Raw genomic sequence first — 13,671 nt, 5'->3', positions numbered from 1 at the left:
GCACATTCTCAAGCGCATAGAGGAGATTCCAGGAGACAGGCAGTTAGCCTGAGAGAGCTTGACAGGGCTTTCGAAGGTCCTCAACCGATCAGCAGGACAGGTATCTGATCCTTTGTGCATGGAGGAACAGGATGAGCACTGCAATAGCTCTACAAAATGGCCTCCAGCAGACCACTGGTGTGAATGTCTCTGATCAAACAATCAGAAAGATGTAATGAGAGTGGTCTGAGGGCCCAGCGTCCTCTAGTGCCCGCTGTGCTCGCTGACCGGCACCATGGAGCTCGGCTGGCATTTGCCATAGAACACAGGAATTTGCAAGTCCACCACTGGTGCCCTGTGCTTTTCACAGATGAGAGCAGGTTCACCCTGAGCACATGTGACAGACATGAAAGGGTCTGGAGAAGCCGTGGAGAACGTTATGCTGCCTGTAACAGTGTTGAGCATGACTGGTTTGGTGGTGGGTCAGTGATGGTGTGGGGAGGCATATCCATGGAGGGACATACAGACCTCGACAGGCTGGACAATGGCATTCTGACTGCCATTAGGTATCAGGATGAAATCCTTGGATCCATTGTCAGACCCTACATTGGTGCAGTGGTCCTGGATCCTGGGGATAATTTTCATTCCCATCAAACAATGTGGCACTTTTCATTCCTAACACATTATCCAGTCCATATCAATGCTAATATCCAGTTTGTTTTTTCCCTGTATTGAAATATGATGTATTTTCAAAGTGTTCCTTTAATTTTTTTGAGCAGTGTATAAATCTCTACTGTGACATATATATACACTCACAAGAACTTTCTGGGGCCCCAACAGCCCCATTGGAAAACTGTACACTTTTTTTAAATTGGAAAAGGGACAATACTTGAATATTTAATCTGTGCTGTCAATCATTTAGATCATTTGTAAACAGATTTGTCTGTGTCCTCACTAAATTTCACAGCTGTGGGAGTTATAGTTTTGGAGATATCGAACCCTTACAATGGCCTTACGGGTAAGAAGTGACTTTGAAGGTGAAAATGCTAAAACTCCTAGGACTGAAAACATGTTAAATTATTGCTGTTCTAAGGAATGACGTCTTTATATCCTTTTCTGGGACAGCCAAGGAGGCACACAACATTTAAAGAACTGCTATACTAAAGCCATACAGATTGTTTTTTTTAATCGTACTGACATCTCAGTTTAGACAGACCATTTAGTCAACAAATAAAATGACAAAAGTCATCCAAAACAACCCTGGCGATGGACTCAGCCAGTTGCCACAACAGTCGTCTATTTGCCCGACACTACAGGAAGGTCATCCTGGTATGTTTTGGTTCATAATATTCTATTCTTCTGTACTATACTGAATGTTTCAGCAAAGTGTCCTCTGGGAAAGTATTTAATTTGTGCAAATGTCAGCTTAGAGTCGAAGGAAAGTACCTCAGCTGAGCTTACAAAGTCTTCTAGCTAGCAATTTTAAGGCAACCTGACCTCTTATAGTCTTCTACAGGACTACGGCAATGTTGTTTTTAATGTTAGGATCTGACTGAGAAGCAAGACCTCTTCATGGGAAAGAGGAATGGTACTGTTATAGGTTTTGAGAGAGTGACAAGTTTAAGTCCATCTGCTGAAATGGGATAAAGGAGCATATGTCAATGCAGGGCAAAGTAGTTAATCGTTAGGTTCCGTCTCTCTCTAAGAAGGTTGTGGTGGATAACAGGCCAACGGTAAAGGTGAAAGAAAAGTGTGAGAATCTGATGCAGAAACACAAGTTCAGTTACAGGAGTTTCATGTTTTAGTAGTCACTTTGTGCTCAGTGGCATGGACTTCTCTTGTTATCTAATTTGCGGGATCTGAAGCGTTGTCGCTCAGGGATGAGCACAGAGGCAGGCAAGGCAACAACAGACTCCTGGAGGTGGTAAAAGGTGATGGATGTGGAGGTGATTTCGTAATCAAGCCAGAAAATGACTGTCGTCACCTCCTGCTGCTGATCCACTCATTCATAATGACGGGGAACTATTAAGAAAGAGAAGGAGGGCGGAAGACCAGATAATGACTTACGTAAAAGGGAGACAAGAGAGGAAAGAAGGGAAGCTGAACATGAGGTGAAAGAGGTTCTCAAATATAAGCTTTATATTTGCCAACAGGATGAATACAAAGCAAGAGAGGACAGATGGAGGCTACTGTTTTATTTTGCAGTTCATAAACCTGTCAATCATTTAGATGATAATTTATGTTTTCTTCAGTAATTTTTTTTAAATCTGCTAACCTGTCTATTCTAATGTGCCTTATTACAACTCAATCAGTAAAAATACTATATACTGTGTATTGACTCTTAAATGAGTAATGACTCATTTAATGAATCTTAACTTTTCCCTTGTCTGACCATCTTTTCAACTACATGTAACCGTGTTCTCTTTGTCTGAACATTCTGTTTTGATGCCATAATTCATGGCATAACCATCCTGTTGAGTAAAATTGTGTGGGATGTGATGTAACGTAATGGAGAGTCTATAAGAAAAAGCCAGAAGAACAGCAATAGGTGTTAGCATTTCCATGCTCAACTATGGCCTTTGTTACTGCGTTGATTGAGCGACCACTAGAGACAGAAATACATGGTATACATGCAAAATGCTGCGACAACAGTGTAAAGATTGTGTGAAATGTAACAGTCAATTCACTATGTCATAGTTGGTGTACTAGTCACAAAGGGTGTGTTGTGTCACATTTTGTAGCTGTGGAAGAGAGTGAAGATTTGAAGTTGTCCGTGTAAGACATGAATGCAGTCAAAAAAAAGAGGAAGTTAGAGGCTAAAAGTGCACAGCTTTGTTTTTTAATCTGTGTATCAATTGTCCTTATAATATTCAGAATCCAACATTGGAGAATGAAAATACAAGTAGTTCGATTTTTATTAAGTAAAACAACAGAAATAAGGACCTGACTTGTTTTTATTCTTTGTTGTGTCTGATTTGTGTGATCAACAAGTTACTGATTTCTTTGTGTGAGTGCAGCAAATACACCACCAGTTATGTTTGAGAGAAAGATTGAAAACACACAATCACACAGTAGCTGACTGGTTCGTTTTTAAACACACTCACCAACCTGCCACCGTGCATTATGGGTCATCTCTGTTGCTGCTGCGTCAGTGATTGTGCAAATAAATCATTCTGCAAGGCAAACATGTTACCAAGGAGAAAGCATAGTGACAAAAGTGTCTGTGTATGGGTTTATGGGTTATTGTGTGTGTGTGTGTGTGTGTGTGTGTGTGTGTGTGTGTGTGTGTGTGTGTGTGTGTGTGTGTGTGTGTGTGTGTGTGTGTGTGTGTGTGTGTGTGTGTGCGTGTGTGCGTGTGTGCGTGTGTGTGCATGAGGGACTATTTGTGCGTGACTGATAAGCAGTCTTTGTAGAAACACATTTCTACAATTACCAGCTCAACATGATGTACAACATGGAAAGTCCTGCTTAGACATAAAATGTGTACATTTTCCTTTGAGATTTTTGCCTTTTCTTAAATTAAACTGATGTATTGTTTCTGAAAACAGTGACAGCATGTAATTTTGGCCAGCATAATCAAAAAGTTGGAGCATTTTCAAAAGCCCTTCAAACCTTATTTAGGCATCAGGACTGAACTAAAACTTATACACCATTTTGGAGATTGGTGGCCCAATAAAAGTTTAAGGTCATCACTTCTGTGCTCATATTGAATAAATGGATATTTTGCCCTGTTTATGGAACAATCTGCTCCACACAGCTGCTCCCTGCCTGTGAGACGTGTTAGTGTGCACCTGAATTGATATTGCTTTGAGGTTTTTAATCCTGCCATGTCGATAAAATGGAGAATGAGAGGAAGAGTGTATGAGGGAGACAGGTAGATGAGTGTGTGGTTTTATTTTCCTTGTCAGGAACACTTACACTTGTCAAAATGTAAGGATTAAGATGAATTAGATGATGAACACCACCCACTGCCTCTCTCTCTCTTTCACACACACTCATGCTCATGATTGATGGGACCCAGGTGAGACTCGTGATGGTGTCTGCCAACAGTCCATTTCTTTCCATCAGGAGGTGCAACCCAGTGTTTTGTCCTTGCAAAATATTTCTCTGTCTGCCTTTTGTTAACAATTTAATCTCTTAGGATTCACTCAACCCAAAACTAATTTGTCTTGACACTGACCACTGAGTTAATAGACATCAAAGGAGTTTGAAGTAGACGTGGTTAATGTAGGATATTAGCCGCATAATATCAGGCTTTTTTGAACCTTTTTTGTGTGAATATAAACGGCAGACAGTTATGAGATATGAATCCGAGGTACAAATACGTCCATCCATTTTCTTCTTCCTCTTGTCCTGGGTTGTGTTGCTGTTCCAGTAGGCTAAGCAGGTTAGTCCAGTCATCCATTTCCATAACAATACTTTCCAGTTCCTCCTGGGGATCCCAAAGCATTCTTAGGCCAGATGAGATATGCAGTGCCTCCCACTAGTTCTGGGTCCACCCCATTGTCTTCCCCAAGCTGGACATGTCAGAAAACCTCCAAAGGAAGTCTAACCCTAACCCTAACATCTAGTTCTAGCACCCAAACCTCAGCTGGTTGCTTTTGATGCACCCAATATCTGAGTTCCTCATCCTATCACTAAGACTGAGTCCAGCCACCACAAAACTGCTTGTATCTGCAATCTCATTTTCTGGTTGCTGCCCAGAGGTTATGACTACAGTTTCTGAGTTGCCTTGTTGTTGTCTACCCCCATGTTGTTCAATACCCAGCGGCTGTAACAACAGAATTTCCCTCTGGGGATTAATAAAGTCTGTCTAAGTCTAAGATGAGGGTTGAAATGTAGATCAAAAAGTAAATTGAGAACCTTGCCTTGTACCTCAGCTTCCTCTTCACCTTGACGGTTCAGTACAACACCCATCCCTCCCCAATCTGTCCATCCATATTACACTCCATTTTTCTGCCACCAGTTACTAAATCTCTACCTTTTGCAGATGATGTGATTCGAAAGATAACGTGGACTCGCGAACTGGACACCCTCCTAAATATCACAAACAGAATCAGAGACAAGGGTTCAACCATGGCATCATCCAACACCCACCAAAAATGTGACTTTGTGTGAAGAATATAAACATAGCTCTCACTTTGGTTGTAGAAATGATCAGATTCCTTATGAGTATCAATTTATTCATATTCAAGGTGTTAAAATTGTCCAACACTAACCATTTAAGGACAATAACTGACAACGAGCTAACCTGTGACCTAAATACTAATCCTGTTTGTGGAAAGACTCACCAGCATCTGTACGTGTACCATCAACTTAGAAGGTTGAACATTGACAGCTTCTTTATGAAAGTGCTTTATTCTTGCTTTATTGTCTGCTTTGACCTTTTCCTTTGGTTTGGGTTACTTACCCTGAAAGACAGGTTAGAGGAAATTGTGAAAATGTGCAGTAAAATTGAAGAGAATGACCTTGGAAATCTCTTTGTACTATGCATAGATTCGGTTCATGGAGTATAAGTGGCTGCCACCTGGCTACATATGTGGTTTGTCTAGGTGCAGGACCAACAGACTGAAAAACACATTTGTCCATGCGACCACTGTCCTTTTGAATTGGATTATGTGATTCATTTGTCTATTGTGTGGTTTGGGGTGTGTGTGTGTGTGTGTGTCATAATTATGTACTACTGTGCCATTGTTGTTGCTGACTGCAAGACAAATTGCCACTTGAGAATAATGAAGATTATCTTCCTACCATATATCAGCATACATTTGGGCCAGAACACTTGGATTTAGTCAGTTTGAAAAAACAACAACTAAAAAGGGGTCCAAATAAATTAATTGTAGTAATATTAGATGAATTTTCAAACTTGTTAGTTAAAAAGATGATTTGCCTGCTGCTTGGAACCTTTTTCTCTCATTTGTGACCGTCTTCTATCCGAATTTTCAGTTTTGTTTTGATTCACAGAGGAACAACTTGAATATCAGGTTTAAAAATCACGAAAGGTCTTTTATTGAGATGTTTTTGAAGAATCCTTGAAGATTCCACAAAAACTTTTCAGAACAATAATGTTTTTAAATGATCTTGTGGGGACAAATTGGTACCACAGACCAAAGCAGGTAATTTCACTGAGAAACACCCAGAGTGAATGAACAGAGGACTTAATAGGTGAAATCACCTTCTGGAGTTTTGATAAAGCAGTGTTCATGGCATGTAACACTTTGTTTGCAGTACTTTCGTGTGTTTCAAGAAAAAAAAACATCTTTTCCTGACAGCAATAGTATGGAATCAAAAAGGATAAAAAAAAAACATTTAAGAGTATTTCAAATAACATGCTACTTACTTATGTTAATTCTGTTCCATGCTTTAACATTTAGATTATAGTTAGTAATGCATCCTTTCTCCTGTTTTATTTGGACATCCCCTTTCCATGTATAGGATGTCGCTAGTCTTTTTACTACCTTATTTTTTCTGTTGTCCTCATTAGTTTCATCTATCTTGTTGTGTTGCTTGTTTCTTGTCTCCCCATTCAGTTCTCTCTGGATGCATAGTCTTGCCTTTTCCCGTCTTTTGCCAGTTCGTCCTGTTTTTTTTTTGTCCTGGTCCACCTGTTTGTCCTTTTCTTTGTGCTTATCCTGTTGGTCTGGTTTGAGTTTGTGTTCTTTTTCATTTAATTAGTTTTCAGTTAAGGATCTTGTATATTCCCTTGATCTTTCAGCCATCTTGTGTTTGTTCTCCGCCTTTGGTAAGTAAGCTTTGTTTGATTAGAATATCTTGTTTTCACAACCTGCCTGCCATCTGTCTGCACTTGGGTCCTATTTCCTGATTTGTCCATGACAAAATGTGAATAAATAACCTTTACGTTAATTTTATTAAATAGTGAATGTGTGTAGCAGGTAAGACGTAAACACAAGAAGAAAGACCATATCATGACTTAGGTAAACACATAAGCTTGAGATAAAGAACTATTTAACAAAATACTAACATTATTAAATGCAGTGGGATCATAAGAAGACATAGCACATTGCTTTGTTTTATGTGTGTTCCTTAATTTAGCTTTCTGTTTTGTTTTTATTTCTTGCAGTTGTGCAGTTTTTGTTGGGTTGGATGGTTGGAGGTTTTACTTTTCTTTTTGTCAAGTTTAGCTGTACCCAGGATATGTTTTCAATTATGCTATTTTAAGTTCTGTCACATTTTGTAAATAGAATGTAAAGATTTATGATTTGTATGTATGATGACAAAAGAATTAAATAAAAAAATATGTGTGCACTTGTGTCTGAACACACTATTGGTACATATCTAAAAGTTGCAATAGTGCATCTACTGTATAACACAACAGTCAATACTTGAAAGAGCGAATGTGAAAAGAATCCTCAAGAAGCAACCTTGGACTGGCTGAGGTGGTAATTAAATGCCCCCTGCTCTCTGGTGATGTTAATGGCCTCATCAGGTCCTGCAGAGGGGAAAGGCCTCACCCCCTTAACAGGCTTATTGCTCAGCTCGTGGAAGCACAGAATCTGGTGGGAGGTCGAGGGTACCATCTGGAAGGTGTTCCCGAAAGCAAAGTTGTCTCCTCTGGTTTTCATCTTTTGCCTCAAGTGCTGATGGTTTAATGATGGTGTGCAATTCACACTTTCAGTGTGCATGTCCATAAGCCGACGTTGCTCTGTTCATAGGGCCGGTCGCAAGTTTTGGGCTGTAGCAAACTGTTTCTGTGGAACCTTCTGGACTGTTTTGGGTGGATGACAAAATGTACATCATGCGTACCTATGTGGACAATCAAAGCATGAACTGACCTCAAGCCATTCAACAAATGTTTCTGCACATCACTGCTTATTGAGCCTCTGCATGAAGTCATAACGACACCTATGGAGAAACCATTAAGGAAGAACCTTAGAAAAAAGGTCATTGTGAAAGACATAGATGTTGTTCTATATCACTTTCAAGCCCAAATAATTTAATCAAGAATCATGTTGAATTGCTTCTTCCTGCCTTCTTTAGTATGAAGTTGGTGTTGCTGGAAAATCTAATTAGAAATCAAAACAGATCAGGGATGTGAGTCAGGAGGCAGAGCAGGTTGTTCACTAATCGTGAAAGATGGCTGTTCAATCCCCCCTCCACATGCCAAAGTGTCTTTGGGCAAAACACTAAATCCTAACTCCTGATGGCAGGTGAGCACCTTGATAGCATCTGTGGTATGTGAGCATCTGTGTGAATCCATCCATCCATCCATCCCTGGTCAGATGATACATGTAATCTTCCAGTAAGTTCAAAGTCTAACCTGTGGTCTATTCCCAAGTGGATGTGTCTAAGATGCCTCCTGCGTGTCTTGCTTCAGAGGTTTTCAATCAGATTTGCAGCCCATCTCAAATGGGAATTGGAAACTCTACTCTCTGTCTTCATAGAAGATGCTCCAAATGGTGGCTGTTTGGATCTCATTTTTTCAGGGCTCATCACTGTTAGTGATATTTGGAATGTGGCTTCAAATGTGAGTCTTAAGCTTCTTCCTTAAGGAATTGATAAGGAGAGAAAAGAACCTATTGAAACATTTGACTCAACTAGTACATCAACACAGCACTCTCCCAGTGGCCTTGATCAGTTTATGTGTTGTTTTCTACAGTGTCAGATGACACATGACAGCTTAAAATGTATAGCCTGTCACACACAACATGCCTGAAGTGGTGTGCTATTTATATGCAATCCAATGATATCATGTTGTCAAGACCTCGACCAAGTAAGCATTATTAATTCCCCTCTAAATTTCTTGTCATCTCAGCTCTGTCACCCTCAGATAAAATGCCAACAATGCTCCTAATTAAAGTAACTAATTTAGAAGATTCAGAGTGTGACAGGGTTTGTCTTTATTCATCTGAACTTTCAGACATGGATGATCGATTTTTCTACCTTTTCATTTTTGCCTTGTTGCTGATTAAACCATAAACTTGTTTTTCTCATCCGCTCTGTAAAAGCACCACAGTCTCAGCTCCTGGTAATCATCTTATATCTGACTTAAATTGTCTGTGAACAGCCTGGCACTGCTAATTACTGGCAGTGTATTTTTCCTCCTTTTATTGCCCATGTCAGGTGTGCTTTGTGAACTTTAAAGGGCAGTTTCTAGCCAGAGCTGCTACTAAATTTGACCTCGGTGATCATTTGAAATGTGTAGGTGGCTAAATATTGTGGGTGGTGGTTTTGTGTGTCATTTGATGGCTGGTAAATGGCGAGAGGAACGGATTCATTCACATTGTGCTGTATCCCCACATCAAGCAAATGAGTGTTTTCATTCATTCACATCTCCATCAGCAACCACATATTATTTCAACAATGGATAATTAGATGTCATTCTTGCCTTTATTCAATAATCCAGCTCCTCTTTCACAACATCCCCAGAGTCTTTTCTCTGCCTTGCTTTTTTCATGATGCAGTTGATTATTTGTCAGCATATCATTCAGAAACATGAGCAGTGCTCAGTCTAATCAATTTTCTGGTAAATACATTTAGCTGCAGACATCATGTACAGTCATTAATTCATCAAGTAAAAAGCTGAATATTTTTTGAGTCTGGACTGTTTGTATTGAAGATCACTTTCAATTTTATCAAATTACTGTCTCCCAATTTCGTTCTGTTAAGCGTCATTTTACTTTGAAGTACACCTCTCATATGTTTTCATTGAACTCATTTTGATGTCTGCCGTTTAAATAATGAATCAGTGTTTAGACAGCACAATTTCTTCAGTCTGTCGACAAACAGTCAAACTTATTCAAAATCAAAATGCTAAACTCTGAAGTCTTTAATCCATACTTTATGTGAAACCAGCTGCTTATTAATAGAATTGTTACAGTTCGATATCTCAGACTGGGGCTGATCAGAACATTTGTTTTTGGGTATCAATATGAACCTGAACATTATTCTTTGTTTACATCTGCTTTCACACAGTTGTCCTTGCACTTAACCGATGATCAGCAATATTAACAATCAATCGTGAATCAGCTGACATATCCCCTGTGCTGCTATTGCTATTTAAGTTAATGGACAGACTATTTGAACCAGCTCTATTACATATGCCACAGGGAAGCCATTAATCATCCACAAAGTCTTTGTCATGGTGCCCGTTGTGAGCTAAACCCTCACAATACTCTCTGCTTCCCAACACAGAACTGCCTGTAATCTGAGTGACCACCTTCTCTGGTTCCTCCAGTCCTAAAAAAAAGTGATTCAAGCTGCTACTACAACTAATCTACAATGTATTTCTAGCATGCATATAGAGAATATAGGTTTTTGTCATCTTTTGAAACTTGTGAAGTTGTGGTACTCCTAACTTACAGACCCTAATGTTACTTTAAAACTAGGTTTGTGACCAACGTAACATAAAGAAACAGCTTCGAGGTCGAAATGCAATGTTTCTTTTTGAATTACAGAGATATTCAAATGTCATAAACATTCAATTAAATTTAAAATATTGAATGTGCTATTGGTGCATGTTGTGGCATTTTAGTATTGAACAAATGTCACAACTAGGCGAATAGGATGTTTGAATCAGATTTTAGTACAAACAATGATATGACTGGATAACCTCAAGTGTCAGTCGAATTTCTGAATACACTTAATAATCCTGTGAAAACGGCAATCCAATGGAAGCCCATGGAACCAAACTCTGAAGACTCTTTCTTAAAATCTAATTGAAGACTTCAACTTTTGATCCAGTATTGATTTTTGACAGCATGTTTGACAAAACTGCCTGATCATCACTGGCCCCTAGCAGGCAGACTGAGTCACAACATGCATTACCTAGGAAAACAGTATAAGATTGGGAATCACAAGCAACTTAAAGACTGAAAATGCAAATTAGCTTTAATTTAAGAAAAAAAAAGAAATGTTTCTATTCTAAGTTATTCTGTTTTAGTTGGTGGGGAATGTAAAATCAAGTTGGAAACAGCTGAAGCAAAGGCTTTTTTGAAAGTTTGTTGGGAGATCAACAAACTCAGTTTAATTCAGGGACACAAGTTTGTTGGATTAACATTTCATTTATCATTAAATGGAATTAACTGGGCCAGACAGTTTTTTTTTTTTTTTTTGGATCTCCAGTCACTTCTTATTAATGATATAAGTTGCTTTGCTTTTGGAGTAGACAGCTCACTAAAGAGCTGTAGTGGTAGTGTATAGTCATAAATTATATAAGAGAGCTTTGCCCAATAGGAGAAACTGTATCAGAATGGCCCCAGATGTTAAAGTACAGGCTACAAACTCAGATTGAATGAAACACAGCTGAACTATTCAATCACTTTTATTTTTAAAAAAAGTTGAATTATCTTCCCTTATTCTATATTTGACTAGGCTAAAGTTTATTTTGCCTTCTTAAAAACATACACACCTCTTAAAATATCACAAATGTTTTAGGTTTTTGATGTGGTATCACTTCAGTTTTGTCATTTATGCAGGTATTGAATCAAAGTCATGACTTTGATACAGTAACAACACTGCTGTATACTCATACTACTAAAGTTATGATGATTTGAGACATCACCAATCTATGTATGTCTTTGTATCTGAGAAGGTTTTTGAAGTTGCATCTGAACAGAGACAGGAAAAGTTTCTCAGTAGTTAATTTTATACTCCAACACAAGGAATAATTCTAAGGACTGCGTTCACTTAACCTGTTTTTACATAGTAACAGTGCTTTTACTTGGCTACTGTTCTTGGTGACTCCACCCACCTCCTCCACAATTTGCTGTACACCTTCTGTTCATGCCGAAGCCACTGGTCCACATCATGTTTGATGCTGTTTTGTTACAGGCCTTTTGTGCTAAACATTGTGTTGCAAAGCAGTTCTCTTCAACTCGTTTTAAAAGTAGAAACACTGAGAAAGTCCCAGAGGAGCAAAACGCAGTCAGCTGCTGCAAATGGCCGAAGTTTGGGTTTAGACTGAGCCCCTGCAAATACGAGAAATGTACCATGAAATGCCTTCATTACTTTGATGTCGGCATCAAAAGGAAGACAAGTCTGTGGCTCGGTGTGATCTACAGACCTTTAAACTAGCAACCAGTGCAGCAGACCTGCATCCATGAAAAAAACAAGTCGACTACCGTTTTTTGCTTTTGAACAAGTACAGACGAATGCATCTCTGTGATTTACTTGCCAAATGAAACATGAATTTTTGGTGGAAATTTTGTGTCTGAGTCAACGGTTTTCTTCTGTTACGCTCATATTAGAAGCTTGTATTTCATTTCCTGTCTTCTTTATTTTATGGAAATTGGATTGCTTTGTCATAGCCTTATTGGATTTGCTTTTGTGTCATGGTGATGGCCTTAGCCCTTCTCATTTTGCTCGGTCTGTCACCTCTCACTTCCCTTAGCCTCATACATTTCTTTATTCGCCTCAGATTTTCCCACTGGTTCCTCCTCATCATCAACCGGCTCACCTGTTTTCTGTTGTCCAATCACAGCCCTCACACCTTTATATGAGTTTGCAATTCTGAAGCTCAGTGATTGAGATGAATAATAGAGCTGCTGCTTTGGACCCTGTCTGCTGGTCAGCCTCAGAGGATTTACTCTTTACAGGTTGTGATATGAGAATGACCTGTTTTAAGACCTGTGCACCACTGCCAGCCTGGACGGATCATCTTCTCCTCGACCAGAGGAGGTGAGGAAGACACACAAGAAGAGAAGAGTCGAGGCAACAGGCATTTAACAAATTGAGACATCCTCATCTCGGAGCTGTGTTTTAAAGTGTTGTGGATTAAATATGGCGTGTGGCACAGCTGTATCATCTGTTCGTTGTTATGTTTCAGCTTATTGCTGTATTTTATCATTTAATCAAAACAGAAGACTCATGAGTACCATACAAATAAAGAGTGACATTTACATATTATGATTTAGTTATATACAGTGGTGAACACAAGTTTACATCCACTTGTAAAGATCATGTATATCATGGCAGGCTTGAGTTTCCAATGACTCCTATGATTCAATTTTTTCTATGATGGAATCATTTAAACCCATGTGTCTTCATAAACAGTCATGCATCTTGATTTGTTCATAGATTTATTAAAAGGTCTACTGGAAATATTACAAATTCGCCGGGTAAAAAAAAGACTGTCCTCGACAAAACGACCACATAGGTCGTCTGTACACGCCCGTATTACGACCGAGTGTTACGTTTTGAAGTTAAGCGACCTCTAGTGGTTGAGTAAATATAGACACTCCGGTGTCTCATCTGAAACATCACCATGAACAAACTTTGACCTAACCCTAACCCCATCTTGCGAAAGTGAGGGAAAAGCCGTTTCGCAAATTAAATCCCATAATGCCTTCCCGCCTCCCTAAATACGCTCTCATGGATCGTATTTCAGGGGCACGTACATACGATTTGTGTGGTCATATGAGTTTGAGGGCTTGTTGCCATTTTCACCTCAATTAGGTGCTTTTGGCACCCATACACAAGCTACTGGTATCTTTGACCATTCCTCTTGACACAAATTGGTACAGTCTACCCAAACTGCTTGTCTTTCTGACACATGCTTGTTTCTTAATCACAGTCCACAGGTTCTTGTTGGGGTTTCAGTCAGAACATTAGGGAGGCTAGTTGGCTGGCATTTTTCTTTTTTTGTTGTTGTTTTTTTTACACTTTTGATGCGCGTTTCGTGTCACTGTCATATTTGAACACCGAGCTGCATCCTAGACCCAACCTTCTGGCTGA

Source organism: Acanthochromis polyacanthus, chromosome 16 (genome assembly GCF_021347895.1).
Source record: "Acanthochromis polyacanthus isolate Apoly-LR-REF ecotype Palm Island chromosome 16, KAUST_Apoly_ChrSc, whole genome shotgun sequence".
Taxonomy (NCBI): Eukaryota; Metazoa; Chordata; class Actinopteri; family Pomacentridae; genus Acanthochromis; species Acanthochromis polyacanthus.
This window is presented reverse-complemented; position numbering follows the sequence as displayed.